A 13,969-nucleotide genomic window follows, 5' to 3' on the forward strand; every position below is an offset into this window, starting at 1 on the left:
ACAATAATAATTTATTAATATGTGTAGTACAGTACAAACCAATACAAGTACAGTTCAATCAATGTTATTACTATTTAACAAAACTATAACAAAGACAAAAATTTTCAGTGAAAAAATAATTATTAATTAAAGGGGACCTATCACGCCCCTTTTCACAAGATGTAATATAAGTCTCTGGTGTCCCCAGAATGTGTCTGTGAAGTTTCAGCTCAAAATACCCCACAGATCATTTATTATAGCTTGTCAAATTTGCCCCTATTTGGGTGTGAGCAAAAACACACCGTTTTTGTGTGTGTCCCTTTAAATGCAAATGAGCTGCTGCTCCCAGACCCTTTTTCCAGGAGAGGGCGGAGCTTTAACAGCTCAACAACAACAAAGCTGGAGAATCTCACGCAGCCAAAATGGGGATTGTCAGTAACGGTGTTCAGCCTTACATTGTTCAAACCGGAGTCGACACTGATGGAGAGACTCAGGAAGAAGTTACAACTTTTAGAATGAAACTGGACGTTTCTGAATGGTTAGTGGATACATTTATGTAGTTGCTGTGGAGTTGATTCAACTCATCCACTAGCATGTGCTGTCACGTTCATCTTTTGTGCAAATCCAGTGTTGAATTGACCCTCGTTTGTGAAGCAGTCCAGTGTAAAATGACAGCATGGCAACAACACATGAACTGACCCACTCTTCCTCTTTACTACTAGTTATTGCACCGAATAAACATGAATGAACATCAGAAGGAATGTTGAAAGATACATTACAATGTATTGAAATTAATCATGTCTCATGTAATTGTGCAATCAGTGTTTCAACTGTGGAAAGACGTCAATAAATCAGCTTGTGAACAATGTGTCACGTAACGTCACATTTACCTCAGGGAGGCCATTCAATGAGCTTAAACTCGACAGTTAGCTAGAAAAATGAACTTTAGAGTAGAGCATTTTAAAAAATATATATGAACTATATTATATATTTATTATATTTTTACTTAACCTGTTCTTCAATATTAAATGTGTAAAAATTTGAATAAATCTTTCATGAAAACAAGTTTTTATGACAGCCAATGTTTATATTTAAAAACTCAAATTGGAATAGAAACATAATAAATTTTTATTAAGTCATTAAAAATGTATTATTATAACATTATTATAAAACTGCAGTATGTGCACTTTTCAATTCACTTTATTGTATGCAAATAAGCTGTTGATCAGTTGTTAAACCTTTAATATTGCAGTTGTGAGAGATTTTTTTCTTTGAGAAAAGTTGACATGTACTGTACCTTATATCCAAACGAATCAATATTGAATCAAATTGAACTGAGATCAGAACTGAATTGAATCACAAGCTTGTAAATCAAAATGGAATCAAATCATGAAATTCGTATCAATGCTCAGCCCTACACAGTGAATGTGATCATTACACATTAACAGCTGTGTCCTTATACTCTAACCTGCACTGGTTAATGTGAAGGATGTGTCAGTTCACCCAGATACACAATCAAAATCCTGCATGTTGAAACATCCCTTGGTTTCCCTTCCCCTCTGCTCCATGAGTTTGTTGACTTGACCTTTTGTCTCTTCCATCCAATAATAACATTAAGCAACTTTCAGATGCTTGCCAACAGAAAACCACCACTAAAAAAGTGAAGGACAGCAAAATGTGTAGTTCATCCCGGCCTCAGGTTTAAAGCGTCAGTGTATCAGGCATTAATCGTGGGAAATCAGGGCACACCGGTAATAAAGCTGCCAAGACATGGAGAGGATGTGGACAGACATGACTGACTGCATGAGTAATGGGTTTAAACCAGGGTATGTGAGTGAAGAAGAGTGGGAACGGAGTTGAACAATTTTGCCTGGAGTGGGGAGAGTCTGAAAATGAGGAAAAATAAAAAGAAGGGTTTCTTTCGTTCAAAACCTGACAGCTGGGAGGGACAAAATTGCTGTCACTCTACTTCAGTCTCCAATCCGTTCTCACACCCAAGGCATCCGATACTGCCACATGTCTGAGCAGATGCCAAAATCTGAGCTTTGATGTCTATGTACTGATGCAATAAACATTTTTGAAAGTATCCCAAAAGCCTCTATGTCCTCTGAAGCCATACGATAGCTTTGTGTGAGGAACAAGTGAAACTTAAGCATCGTTTCTACCTTGTATTAAGATGCAACTTTTGACAATCAGAATTTTGGTGATCAAGTGGTCAGCGCAAGATACTGGTGGAAAGGAGGTCCCAAACATATTGAGATCAGATCACTGAAACCACAGACACCATTAAGGTTAGTTCACCCAAAAATCCAAATTCTGTCATTAATTACTCACCCTTTTTTTGGAACACAAATTAAGACATTTTTGATCAAATCTGATGGCTCAGTGAGGCCTGCTTTGACAGCAAGATAATTTACACTTTCAATGCCCAGAAAGTTACTAAAGACATATTTAAAACAGTTCATGTGACTACAGTGGTTCAACCTTAATGTTATGAAGCAACGAGAATACTTTTTGTGCGCCAAAAAAACAAAATAGTGACTTTATTCAACAATATCTAGTGATGGGCGATTTCAAAACACTGCTTCATGAAGCTTCGAAGCTTTACAAATCTTTTGTTTCGAATCAGTGGTTCAGAGCGCCAAAATCACATGATTTCAGTAAATGAGGCTTCATTATGTCATGTTTGTTTGTTTATTAAAGGTGCCCTAGAATTAAATATTGAATTTATATTGGCATAGTTGAATAACAAGAGTTCAGTACATGGAAAAGACATACATTGAGTTTCAAACCCCATTGTTTCCTCCTTCTTATATAAATCTCATTTGTTTAAAAGACTTCCAGAAAACACGCGGATCTCAACATAACACCGACTGTTACGTAACAGTCGGGATCATTAATATGTATGACCCCAATATTTGCATATATGCCAGCCCATGTTCAAGGCATTAGACAAGGAAAGGCAGTATTAACGTCTGGATCTGTGCACAGACAAGGTAAGCCAGCAAGAACAACAGCGAAAAATGGCAGATGGAGCAATAATAACTGACATGATCCATGATAACATGATATTTTTAGTGATATTTGTAAATTGTCTTTCTAAATGTTTCATTAGCATGTTGCTAATGTACTGTTAAATGTGGTTAAAGTTACCATCGTTTCTTACTGTATTCACGGAGACAAGAGCCGTCGCTATTTTCATTTTTAAACGTGCAGTCTGTATAATGCATAAACACAACTTCATTCTTTATAAATCTCTCCAACAGTGTAGCATTAGCCGTTAGCCACAGAGCATATAGCCTCAAACTCATACAGAATCAAACGTAAACATCAAAATAAATACTTTACTCACATGATTCGATGTATGCACACAGTATGCATGACGAACATCTTGTAAAGATCCATTTGAGGGTTATATTAGCTGTGTGAACTTTGTAAATGCACTGTAATGTAGTCGAGAGCTCGTGTGGCAGGGAGCACGCGATTTAAAGGGGCGGCGCTGCCAAAATCAGTGTATAGTTAATGCTGCCCCAAAATAGGCAGTTCAAAAAATTAATTAAAAAAAATCTATGGGGTATTTTGAGCTGAAACTTCAGACATTCAGGACAGGACTTCAGACATTCAGGACACATTCAGGAGACACCTTAGATTTATATTACATCTTGTGAAAAAGCATTTTTGGGCACCTTTAAGTTTTTACGCCATGTTAGCATCATGGCTATTTACATGGAAAAAAAGTTCAGTATCATCCATAAAATTTACATTATATAAAACATTTCAACTTAACATAAAATCTAAAATACTTTCAGGTGGTACATTTTCAAATATTCCATGCAAGCATGTTTCTGAATAAAAGCGTTTTCTTCATTATGTCATAAGTGTTTTTCGAAATTTCAATGGTTCACCACTGGGGGGCGTGACTTTGGTCTGATTTTATCAAAAATATCTTAATTTGTGTTCTGAAGATGAATGAAGGTCTTATGGGTGTGGAACGACATGAGGGTGAGTAATTAATGACAGAATTTTCATTTTTGGGTGAACTAACCCTTTAAGTTTTGTAATAGAAACACTATCTGGGGTACGATGAATTTAAGAAATTTTGGATGAATAAATCAAAAGAAGGGTTGTACACTAATACACTGCGTATATGGAGTAGTGTCTGTAACATTAAATTGCAAATCTGAAGTCTGCGTGTTTTGAGTGTTAATGACCAAACGTAACTTTATAAATGTTGTTGCAGACTAAATATAATTGTGGATAACACTGAATAAATATTTTTTGTCAGGTTAGATATTGATTATTGATCACGAGTCAAACCCCTGTCTACTTAACCTTCGGTCTCGCACATCCACCATGTTTGTAGTTTTTTTTAACCATTTTTATTCATGTTTGTAGTTTTAATCGAATCCTCGCCCATTGTGCAATGGGCAATATTAGCCGTTAGAGTGTGCAGGGATCTGCGCTTCGGATTCTAACCGGAAATAGTAGACCATATGCACTATGCATTTACACACTATGCATTCATGTGTATGAATTGTATAAAGTTATTTTGTCATTCAGCATCAGAGTCTGACAGCCCCTCCCCCTCTGCTACGTAATTAAAGCTGCGACATTTCAGTGCAGGAAGTGTCCAACATTCCACACTTTATTTTATCAGTTAATTAAGTGCATCATTTGGGTATTTAAAGGGCACTTTTACTATTCATACTACAAAATGTCACAGAATAGTGCATGAGTACCTGTTAATTCTAACTTTGAATACTATTTAGGATAGATAATACGCAAATGGGACACAGCAACATAAACTAAAAGCTCTTCACTACAACCTGCCAAAATAAAACTTCAGTTTAACTTGAAGATTTGTGAGAGAATTAATGTACTTCTTAAGTAATAATAATTATTATAATAAAATTGAATTGAAGGAAAATCACTTTTTCTTCCATGTTTTAATTTTAACAGTAAACCTCTGTTGTGCAGTAGGCTACTTTCTTTGCCAAAAATAAAAAGGAATTGTTAGATATTTAATTAAATTTGATTAGTTTTTGTATCAAATCATAAATCCAGAAAAAATAGGGCATAGGGCACTATTATTGTAATCACTTCAATAAATGATTAAATTTGTTAAGGTTTTATGAATTCAATTGATTAGACATGCTTTTGATGATAAAAATTTAATTAACCCATTAAAATGAATCCAGAAAAATTTAAACCAAGATCACAAAAGGGATATGAAAAAAAATTAAACAGATTTCATAGGGCTCTAAAAATGTATTTTTGGTTACTCTTTTAATACATTTTTTTGTTAAATTGTATACGTTTCATGATTTCACTTAATTAGACTTTTGATTCTTTGGGAATTTGGGAAAAAATGAAACTGATTTCATAGAGCCCTAACTATCTGTCCTTGTGTAACACCACATACTCAGCAAACACATGGAACGTATTATGAGCAAGCATAGCAAAACAACCAAACAACTTTCGTTATTTTATTTTTTACATACCTCCCACATACAGTACAGTCCAAAAGTTTGGAACCACTAAGATTTTTAATGTTTTTAAAAGAAGTTTCGTCTGCTCACCAAGGCTACATTTATTTAATTAAAAATACAGTAAAAACAGTAATATTGTGAAATATTATTACAACTTAAAATAACTGTTTTCTATTTGAATATATTTCACAAAGTAATTTATTCCTGTGATGCAAAGCTGAATTTTCAGCATCATTACTCCAGTCTTCAGTGTCACATGATCCTTCAGAAATCATTCTAATATGCTGATCTGCTGCTCAAGAAACATTTAATGTGTACAATTGTACAAAATATTTGTGTACAATATTTTTTTCAGGATTATTTGATGAATAGAAAGTTCAAAAGAACAGTTTATCTGAAATATAATCTTTTGTAACATTATTAATGTCTTTACTGCTACTACTGATTTAATGCATCCTTGCTGATAAAAGTATTAATTTCTTTAATTTCTTTTCAAAAAAATAAAAATAAAAATTCTTACTGACCCCAAACTTTTGAACGGTAGTGTATAATGCTACAGAAGCTTTGTATTTCAGATAAATGCTGTTCTTTTGAACTTTCTATTCATCAAGGAATCCTGAAAAAAAAAGTACACAACTGTTTTCAACATTGAAAATAATCATAAATGTTTATTGAGCAGCAAATCAGCATATTAGAATGATTTCTGAAGGATCATGTGACACTGAAGACTGGAGTAATGATGCTGAAAATTCAGCTTTGCATCACAGGAATAAATTACTTTGTCAAATATATTTAAATAGTACACAGTTATTGTAAATTGTAATAATATTTCACAATATTACTGTTTTTTACTGTATTTTTAATTAAATAAATGTAGCCTTGGTGAGCAGATGAAACTTCTTTTAAAAACATTAAAAATCTTAGTGGTTCCAAACTTTTGGACTGTACTGTATATTCTTTCCTTAGATTGTCTTCTTATACTTTCTGTAGTTACAGATCAATCTAAAAAAGCATGCCTTCTCATACTATTTCTACCTTGATTTAAACCTAAAAAATAGTTTTGTTAGTATCAATTAATGGGTAAAAAATAATCAAAAAAAAAAAAAAAAAAGATATTCAAAATTAAGTAAAACATCAGAGAAATTTTTATAGGGTAAAAAAACAACAACAATAAAAACAAACATTTAAAATATTTTTTAAAAAAATCAAATTCTTTCAAGACAAAATATATATATATATATATATATATATATATATATATATATATATATATATACTACACAAAAGAGCATCTATGCCCATATAATGGAAGTGGTTTCACTTATCTCTCTTTTGCTGGTTTGTCTCAGAGCGTCTCGTGGGAACCATCACAACAAACTCATTGAGCCATTCTGCACTACAAGAGAAATGAATGTACTTTTCCTCTGAAAGCAACAGACATTTGCATGGAAGATTGCATGAAAACAGAAGACAAAGAACAGCACATTAAGCAAATTGAACATCTCTCACAGCTTTACCATTTGATGCGTAACGCTCCCTGTGTATTATCACTCTGGGAAACTCTCTGGCTGCCTTATTTGCTCTTGACGTGGTTCAGAGGAGGATAAAGCGTCCAATTACAGCGGCAGCAGACATCTGACTGCGCACACCGCGGGAGGGGTTATAGATCACGGCCTGCTAGTTTAAGGATCCACCAGCACAAATCAAGCGTTCGGGGGCCCTGCGGGGACCGCTTCAGTCCTGCTAATTATGAGCCTTTGCTTTTGTGAGCCAGTCTTGCTTGCGCTTTAAAAGTTTCAAAAGAACCCCGCACTGGCTCAAAAGCTCAATCTGATCAGTCTGTTGATTCATTAAAAATACTTCAAAGGTGATGAATTCTTCAGCAATTTTAGTGCGGTTGAAATCCATTATTTGAATCAGTGTAACCAACTCACACCACAAATGTCTCCAACAACCACAATGACTCACAGAGAACAGAGGTGCCAAAAAACACAGATCAATGAACAAATACTACAATAATTAGACACAGGGAACGGCTTCAAAGAACTTTTAGCGTGGCCTTGCCAACAGTCAGTGCCCGGAGATCAGAGAAAACCAAAGTCAGAGTCAGTTCAATTACAGGGTTTCTGCAGGTTTCATAAAGCTAATTTTAAGACCTTTGTAGGGAGTCGTACATGGAAATGTAGCACTCTCAGAAATGCCTCATGTTACATGGTAACATGTAAAATTTTACAAATATTCATTTCCATGTTACAAAAGTAACATAAGATGTACGTGACACAACCCCTAACCAACAACCAGAGTGTGACTTGTTTGTTAAGGCACCTGAGTGATGTTGCTAAGCAAAGAATATAACTAAAGTAGATTTTTGTGTAATGTAAATTGAACTTTTTTTTAATGTTGACAAAGAGCAAAAAAAGTTCATGAAACCCAAAAACCATAAGCAGCACAGAAGCATTTTCCACAATGGGTGATGTTACTGTATCACTGGTGCCAGTACTTCAATAACTTATAGGGAGGGACACAACTAGGGTTGCAAAGGGGTGGAAAATTTCCACAAACTTTTCATGGGAAGTTAAGCTGTATCATATATAAACATAAATCTAAACATTTTGTTTGGTCTTAAGCAGAAATGCATGCCAATTAATACCAATATAAAACATTTTTGACTTGGTTTATTTGGGAGTAGAACTTTAATCGATTTTCCAACTACATTTAAAGGGTTAGTTCACCCCAAAATGACATTTTTGTCATTAATTACTCACCCTCATGTCGTTCCACACCCGTAAGACCTTTTGTTCATCTTCAGAACACAAATTACGATATTTCTGAAGAAATCCGTGAGCTCTCTGACCTCCCTATACACAGAAATGTCATAACCAATTTCAAGGCCCAGAAAGGTAGTAAAGACATTGTTAAAACAGTTCATGTGACTACAATGGTTCAACCTTAATGTTATGAAGTGACAAGAATATTTTGTGTGCACAAACAAACAAAAATAACTGTGTATAGGGAGGTCACAGAGGTCTTGGATTTCATAAAAAATATCTTAATTTGTGTTCCGAAGATGAACGAAGGTCTTATTTAATAAAGGGTTAATAAAGGCCTTCTGAAGCGAAACAATGCAGTCTGTGTAAGAAAAATATCCATATTTAACATGTTATAAAGTAAAATAACTTGCTTCCGGCCATGCAGATTCTACTTGCGTCTAAAGCATAATTTACACAACGTACTACTGGTATTACGCTACGCCATGACGTACTACGCTACTTCCTGCATCAGTGGTTCCTAAACTTTTTAAAGTGGAGTGGTTTATCATCCTTCTGCGTACCCCCTCTCTTCCACTTAGACTGCAGTCATACCTTTTCCATTAAAGGACAATATTTTCCCCCTAAATTGATTTTCCAGTGCATTTTTTACCTCTATAAATAACTTTATAAAATAATGTTTTAAATAAAAAAAAAATGTTCAATAGAGAAATATGCAATGATAGTAAAAACTAAGTGAGACTTTTAAATATTAAGCTAAAACCACCAGTAGGTGGTGGTAAGTCACTGTCTTAATGAGCAAGTCATCGAGTCATTCATTCATTTATTCAGTAACGAAGCAACTAGCTGTATTTATGAATAAATCATTGAATGATTGACTCTCACGATTTGTTCATAACTGCAGAACTGTTCACGAAACACAGATGTGTGCTGTAGTTCTGCTGTGGCTTTCGTTGGAACTACAAACCCGAAAGTTGGGACACTGTACAAATTGTGAATAAAAAAAGGAATGCAATAATTTACAAATCTCATAAACTTATATTTTATTCACAATAGAATATAGATAACATATCAAATGTTGAAAGTGAGACATTTTGAAATGTCATGCCAAATATTGGCTCATTTTGGATTTCATGAGAGCTACACATTCCAAAAAAGTTGGGACAGGTAGCAATAAGAAGCCGGAAAAGTTAAATGTACATATAAGGAACAGCTTGAGGACCCATTTGCAACTTATTAGGTCAATTGGCAACATGATTGGGTACAAAAAGAGCCTCTCAGTGTGGCAGTGTCTCTCAGAAGTCAAGATGGGCAGAGGATCACCAACTCCTCCAATGCTGCGGCCAAAAATAGTTGAGAAATATCAGAAAGGAGTTTCTCAGAGAAAAATTGCAAAGAGTTTGAAGTTATCATCATCTACAGTGCATAATATCATCCAAAGATTCAGAGAATCTGGAACAATCTCTGTGCGTAAGGGTCAAGGCCTGAAAACCATACTGGATGCCCGTGATCTTCGGGCCCTTAGATGGCACTGCATCAAATACAGGAATGCTACTGTAATGGAAATCATAACATGGGCTCAGGAATACTTAGAGGAAACATTGTCGGTGAACACAATCCACCGTGCCATTCGCCGTTGCTGGCTAAATCTCTATAGGTCAGAAAAGAAGCCATATCTAAACATGATCCAGAAGCGCAGACGTTTTCTCTGGGCCAAGGCTCATTTAAAATGGACTGTGGCAAAGTGGAAAACTGTTCTGTGGTCAGACGAATCAAAATTTGAAGTTCTTTTTGGAAAACTGGGACACCATGCCATCCGGACTAAAGAGGACAAGGACAACCCAAGTTGTTATCAGCGCTCAGTTCAGAAGCCTGCATCTCTGATGGTATGGGGTTGCATGAGTGCGTGTGGCATGGGCAGCTTACACATCTGGAAAGGCACCATCAATGCTGAAAGGTATATCCAAGTTCTAGAACAACATATGCTCCCATCCAGACGTCGTCTCTTTCAGGGAAGACCTTGCATTTTCCAATATGACAATGCCAGACCACATACTGCATCAATTACAACATCATGGCTGCGTAGAAGAAGGATCCGTGTACTGAAATGGCCAGCCTGCAGTCCAGATCTTTCACCCATAGAAAACATTTGGTACATCATAAAGAGGAAGATGCGACAAAGAAGACCTAAGACAGTTGAGCAACTAGAAGCCTGTATTAGACAAGAATGGGACAACATTACTATTCCTAAACTTGAGCAACTTGTCTCCTCAGTCCCCAGACGTTTGCAGACTGTTATAAAAAGAAGAGGGGATGCCACACAGTGGTAAACATGGCCTTGTCCCAACTTTTTTGAGATGTGTTGATGCCAAGAAATTTAAAATCAACTTATTTTTCCCTTAAAATGATACATTTTCTCAGTTTTAACATTTGATATGTCATCTATTTTGTATTCTGAATAAAATATTGAAATTTGAAACTTCCACATCATTGCATTCTGTTTTTATTCACAATTTGTACAGTGTCCCAACTTTTTTGGAATCGGGTTTGTATTATTTCATTGCAAAACAGAGTTATTACTGACAGCACTGTGTTTAAAATGCACATTTTGTTTGTTGACCTGTTGTATAATAATAAATGTCAATTTTGCAATCATGTGGATATTTGGGAACAATTGCATTCTTGCTCATTATCAACATTAAGTACAAGAACTCCCAAGATTGAGTCTTAAATCGACCTCAATCCACTCTGTGTCTATATTTGTTCTTTATGTGAGTAAGTGCTAAATCCCCACTTTTTTCAAACTTTTTTTTTTACAAGATGTAATATAAGTCTAAGGTGTCCCCTGGATGTGTCTGTGAAGTTTCAGCTCAAAATACCCCATAGATTTTTTTAATTAATTTTTTTAACTGCCTATTTTGGGGCATCATTAACTATGCCAGATTAGCTGCGGCCCCTTTAATTCTTCACGCTCCCGCATAAAGTTCACACAGCTAATATAACCCTCAAAATGGATCTTTACAAAGTGTTCGTCATGCAGCATGTCTAATCGCGTAAGTATGGTATTTATTTGGATGTTTACATTTGATTCTGAATGAGTTTGAGGCTGTCCTCCGTGGCTAAAGCAACATTACACACTGTTGGAGAGATTTATGAAGAATGAAGATGTGTTTATGCATTATACAGACTGCAAGTGTTTAAAAATGAAAATAACGACAGTCTTGTCTCCGTGATTACAGTAAGAAATGATGGTAACTTTAACCACATTTAACAGTATATTAGCAACATGCTAACGAAACATTTAGAAAGACAATTTACAAATATCACTAAAATTATCATGATATCATGGATCATGTCAGTTATTATTGCTCCATCTGCCATTTTTCGCTGTTTTCCTTGCTTGCTTACCTAGTTGATGATTCAGCTGTGCACAGATCCAGACGTTAATACTGCCTGCCCTTTGTAATGCCTTGAACATGGGCTGCATATGCAAATATTGGGGCGTACACCCCGACTTTACGTAACAGTCGGTGTTGAGATTCGCCTGTTCTTCGGACGTCTTTTAAACAAATGAGATTTATATAAGGAGGAGGAAACAATGGAGTTTGAGACTCACTGTATGTCATTTCCATGTACTGAACTCTTGTTATTTAACTATGCCACTATAAATTCAATGTTATTTTAACTCTCTATGGTACGCAATATGATATCAATGAGGAAAAAAATATTTGTGTTGTTTTTCCTGCTTAAAATTGGACACTTTAACAATATCAATAAACATTTTAATAAATTTTTAATGTATTTATTTTTTATAAGTTTGTTGCCTCGAGGCAACATTGTACCACAATGGAAAAATTTTAACATTTGGCATTTTCATGTAGAAAAAAAATATATTTATTGAAAACATCAATTTCTTTAATTAGACAGATGAACAAACAAATGTATCCAGTTTTGAATGTATTAAAAGTTTAATATTTAATAAAAAGTAACATTTTATATCCAGCTGTTGCCCTCAGGCAACATTGTACCATAGCTGAACACAAATATTACCAAACCATCATATCTTTATGTTATTATATCAAGTTATCATATCCATCTTCATCCTCATCTCCATCTTCTCTCTCACCGTCACTCTCTCCCTGATGGATTGTCACTATGATTTCATCTTCCTCATCACAGTATGACCCCTCATTAACTCCTCATCCTCACCCTCATCAACTGCAAGTGTTACGTGTGTTTTACACCTTTTTGAAGTGCTATGGAAAATGTGCAGATCATAATATATGCAGCTATAGTATGTGAATTACTATTCTTATAAGTGCCTTACAAAATTATGTGAAAATGCAAATATATTTAGATAATTCTCACTCTTTTCTTTACATATATAACACATTTGTATTCAAACCTATTAAACCTGTATGGCCTTATGCGATTCCATTTCACGAGTTCACACTTACAAATAAGTCAGTGAAATAAATTGGTATACGTATTTGGCGTGTCCGGGGAGAGGGCTCCGAGCTCGGTAATCGGCCCGAACACAGAGCACTTTTCATTGGAGAAAATATGGAGTCATGTGACGTGCACATGTGCTGAAACAGGACACAAAATGGACCCCTGTTGGTCGTTTTGGTCTTTTTTGTACTTTTATTGATTAGTATTTGAGTTATTCTGTCCTGAGATACATTTGATCAATCAATTGGTGCCATATTTTATTAAAAACAATCTAAAATGGACCATGTTGCCTGGAGGCAACACCGTACCATAGAGGGTAGGGTAGAACCAAACGATAAATTTATAAAGCTTTTATAAAGCTTTGGAGCATCAGCGTGATTATTAATATAACTCCGACTGTATTCGTCTGAGAGAACAGTCATATACACCTAGGATGGCTTGAGGGTGAGCAAATCATGGGGTCATTTTCATTTTAACGTGAACTAATCCTCTTAAGTTCCCTGTTACAGGTTAACCTGGCATTTTTTTCATATTCCCATCAATTCCCGTTAACTGCCATATATTTCCCTTAATTCCAATAGAAAGTATCGAACTTTGAAAATTCCCGGAATTTTGCAACCCTATACACACACAAACATTTGGTGTTCTTACACTGTACTTAGAAAGCCTGGTCACCTGGACAACCTGTTCCCTGCAAGGTTATTATAATGAAATTTCAATGTCTTCGAAATTAATGCCTTTAATTTTTCAATGTCCTCTGAAACCCAGTGAACGTTTGTGATGTTTGTGACGCTCTGACATTCACCTGAAGTAAACTGTGGTTGCTATGATTGCTGACATACCACAAAAGTTACCATGGTTTTCAGGATTAAAAGTTTGGTCCCACTTTATATTAGGTGGCCTTAACTACTATGTACTTACATCAAAAAATAAGTACAATGTACTTATTGTGTTCATATTGTATTGTAAAACACTTTTGCTGCTATTGAGGTGGGATACGGGTAAGGTTAGGGGGACAGGTTTGTTAGTATGGGTAGGTTTAAGGGTAGGGGTAATGTGTAAGGGATGGGCCAACAGTGTAATTATAAAAGTAATTACAGAAATTAATTACAGATGTAATCACATGCAGGTGTTTTTAAAATATAAGTACAATGTAAAAACATGTATGTACACAATAAGTGTATTGTATCAAATGATTAATTTAAATGTAAGTACATAGTGGTTAAGGCCACTTAATATAAAGTGGGACCAAAAGTTTTCTCTGAGTTATCTTCACCTGTT

At 35.1% G+C, this 13,969-nt stretch overlaps 1 protein-coding gene across 1 annotated transcript in view; it reads right to left on the reverse strand.

The window, feature by feature from the left end:
- rbms2a (RNA binding motif, single stranded interacting protein 2a) overlaps nucleotides 1-13,969 on the reverse strand; it is a 66,373-nt gene that overhangs the window by 41,547 nt on the left and 10,857 nt on the right.

The sequence above is a fragment of the Megalobrama amblycephala genome, linkage group LG21 (assembly GCF_018812025.1).
Source record: "Megalobrama amblycephala isolate DHTTF-2021 linkage group LG21, ASM1881202v1, whole genome shotgun sequence".
In the NCBI taxonomy this organism is placed as follows: domain Eukaryota; kingdom Metazoa; phylum Chordata; class Actinopteri; order Cypriniformes; family Xenocyprididae; genus Megalobrama; species Megalobrama amblycephala.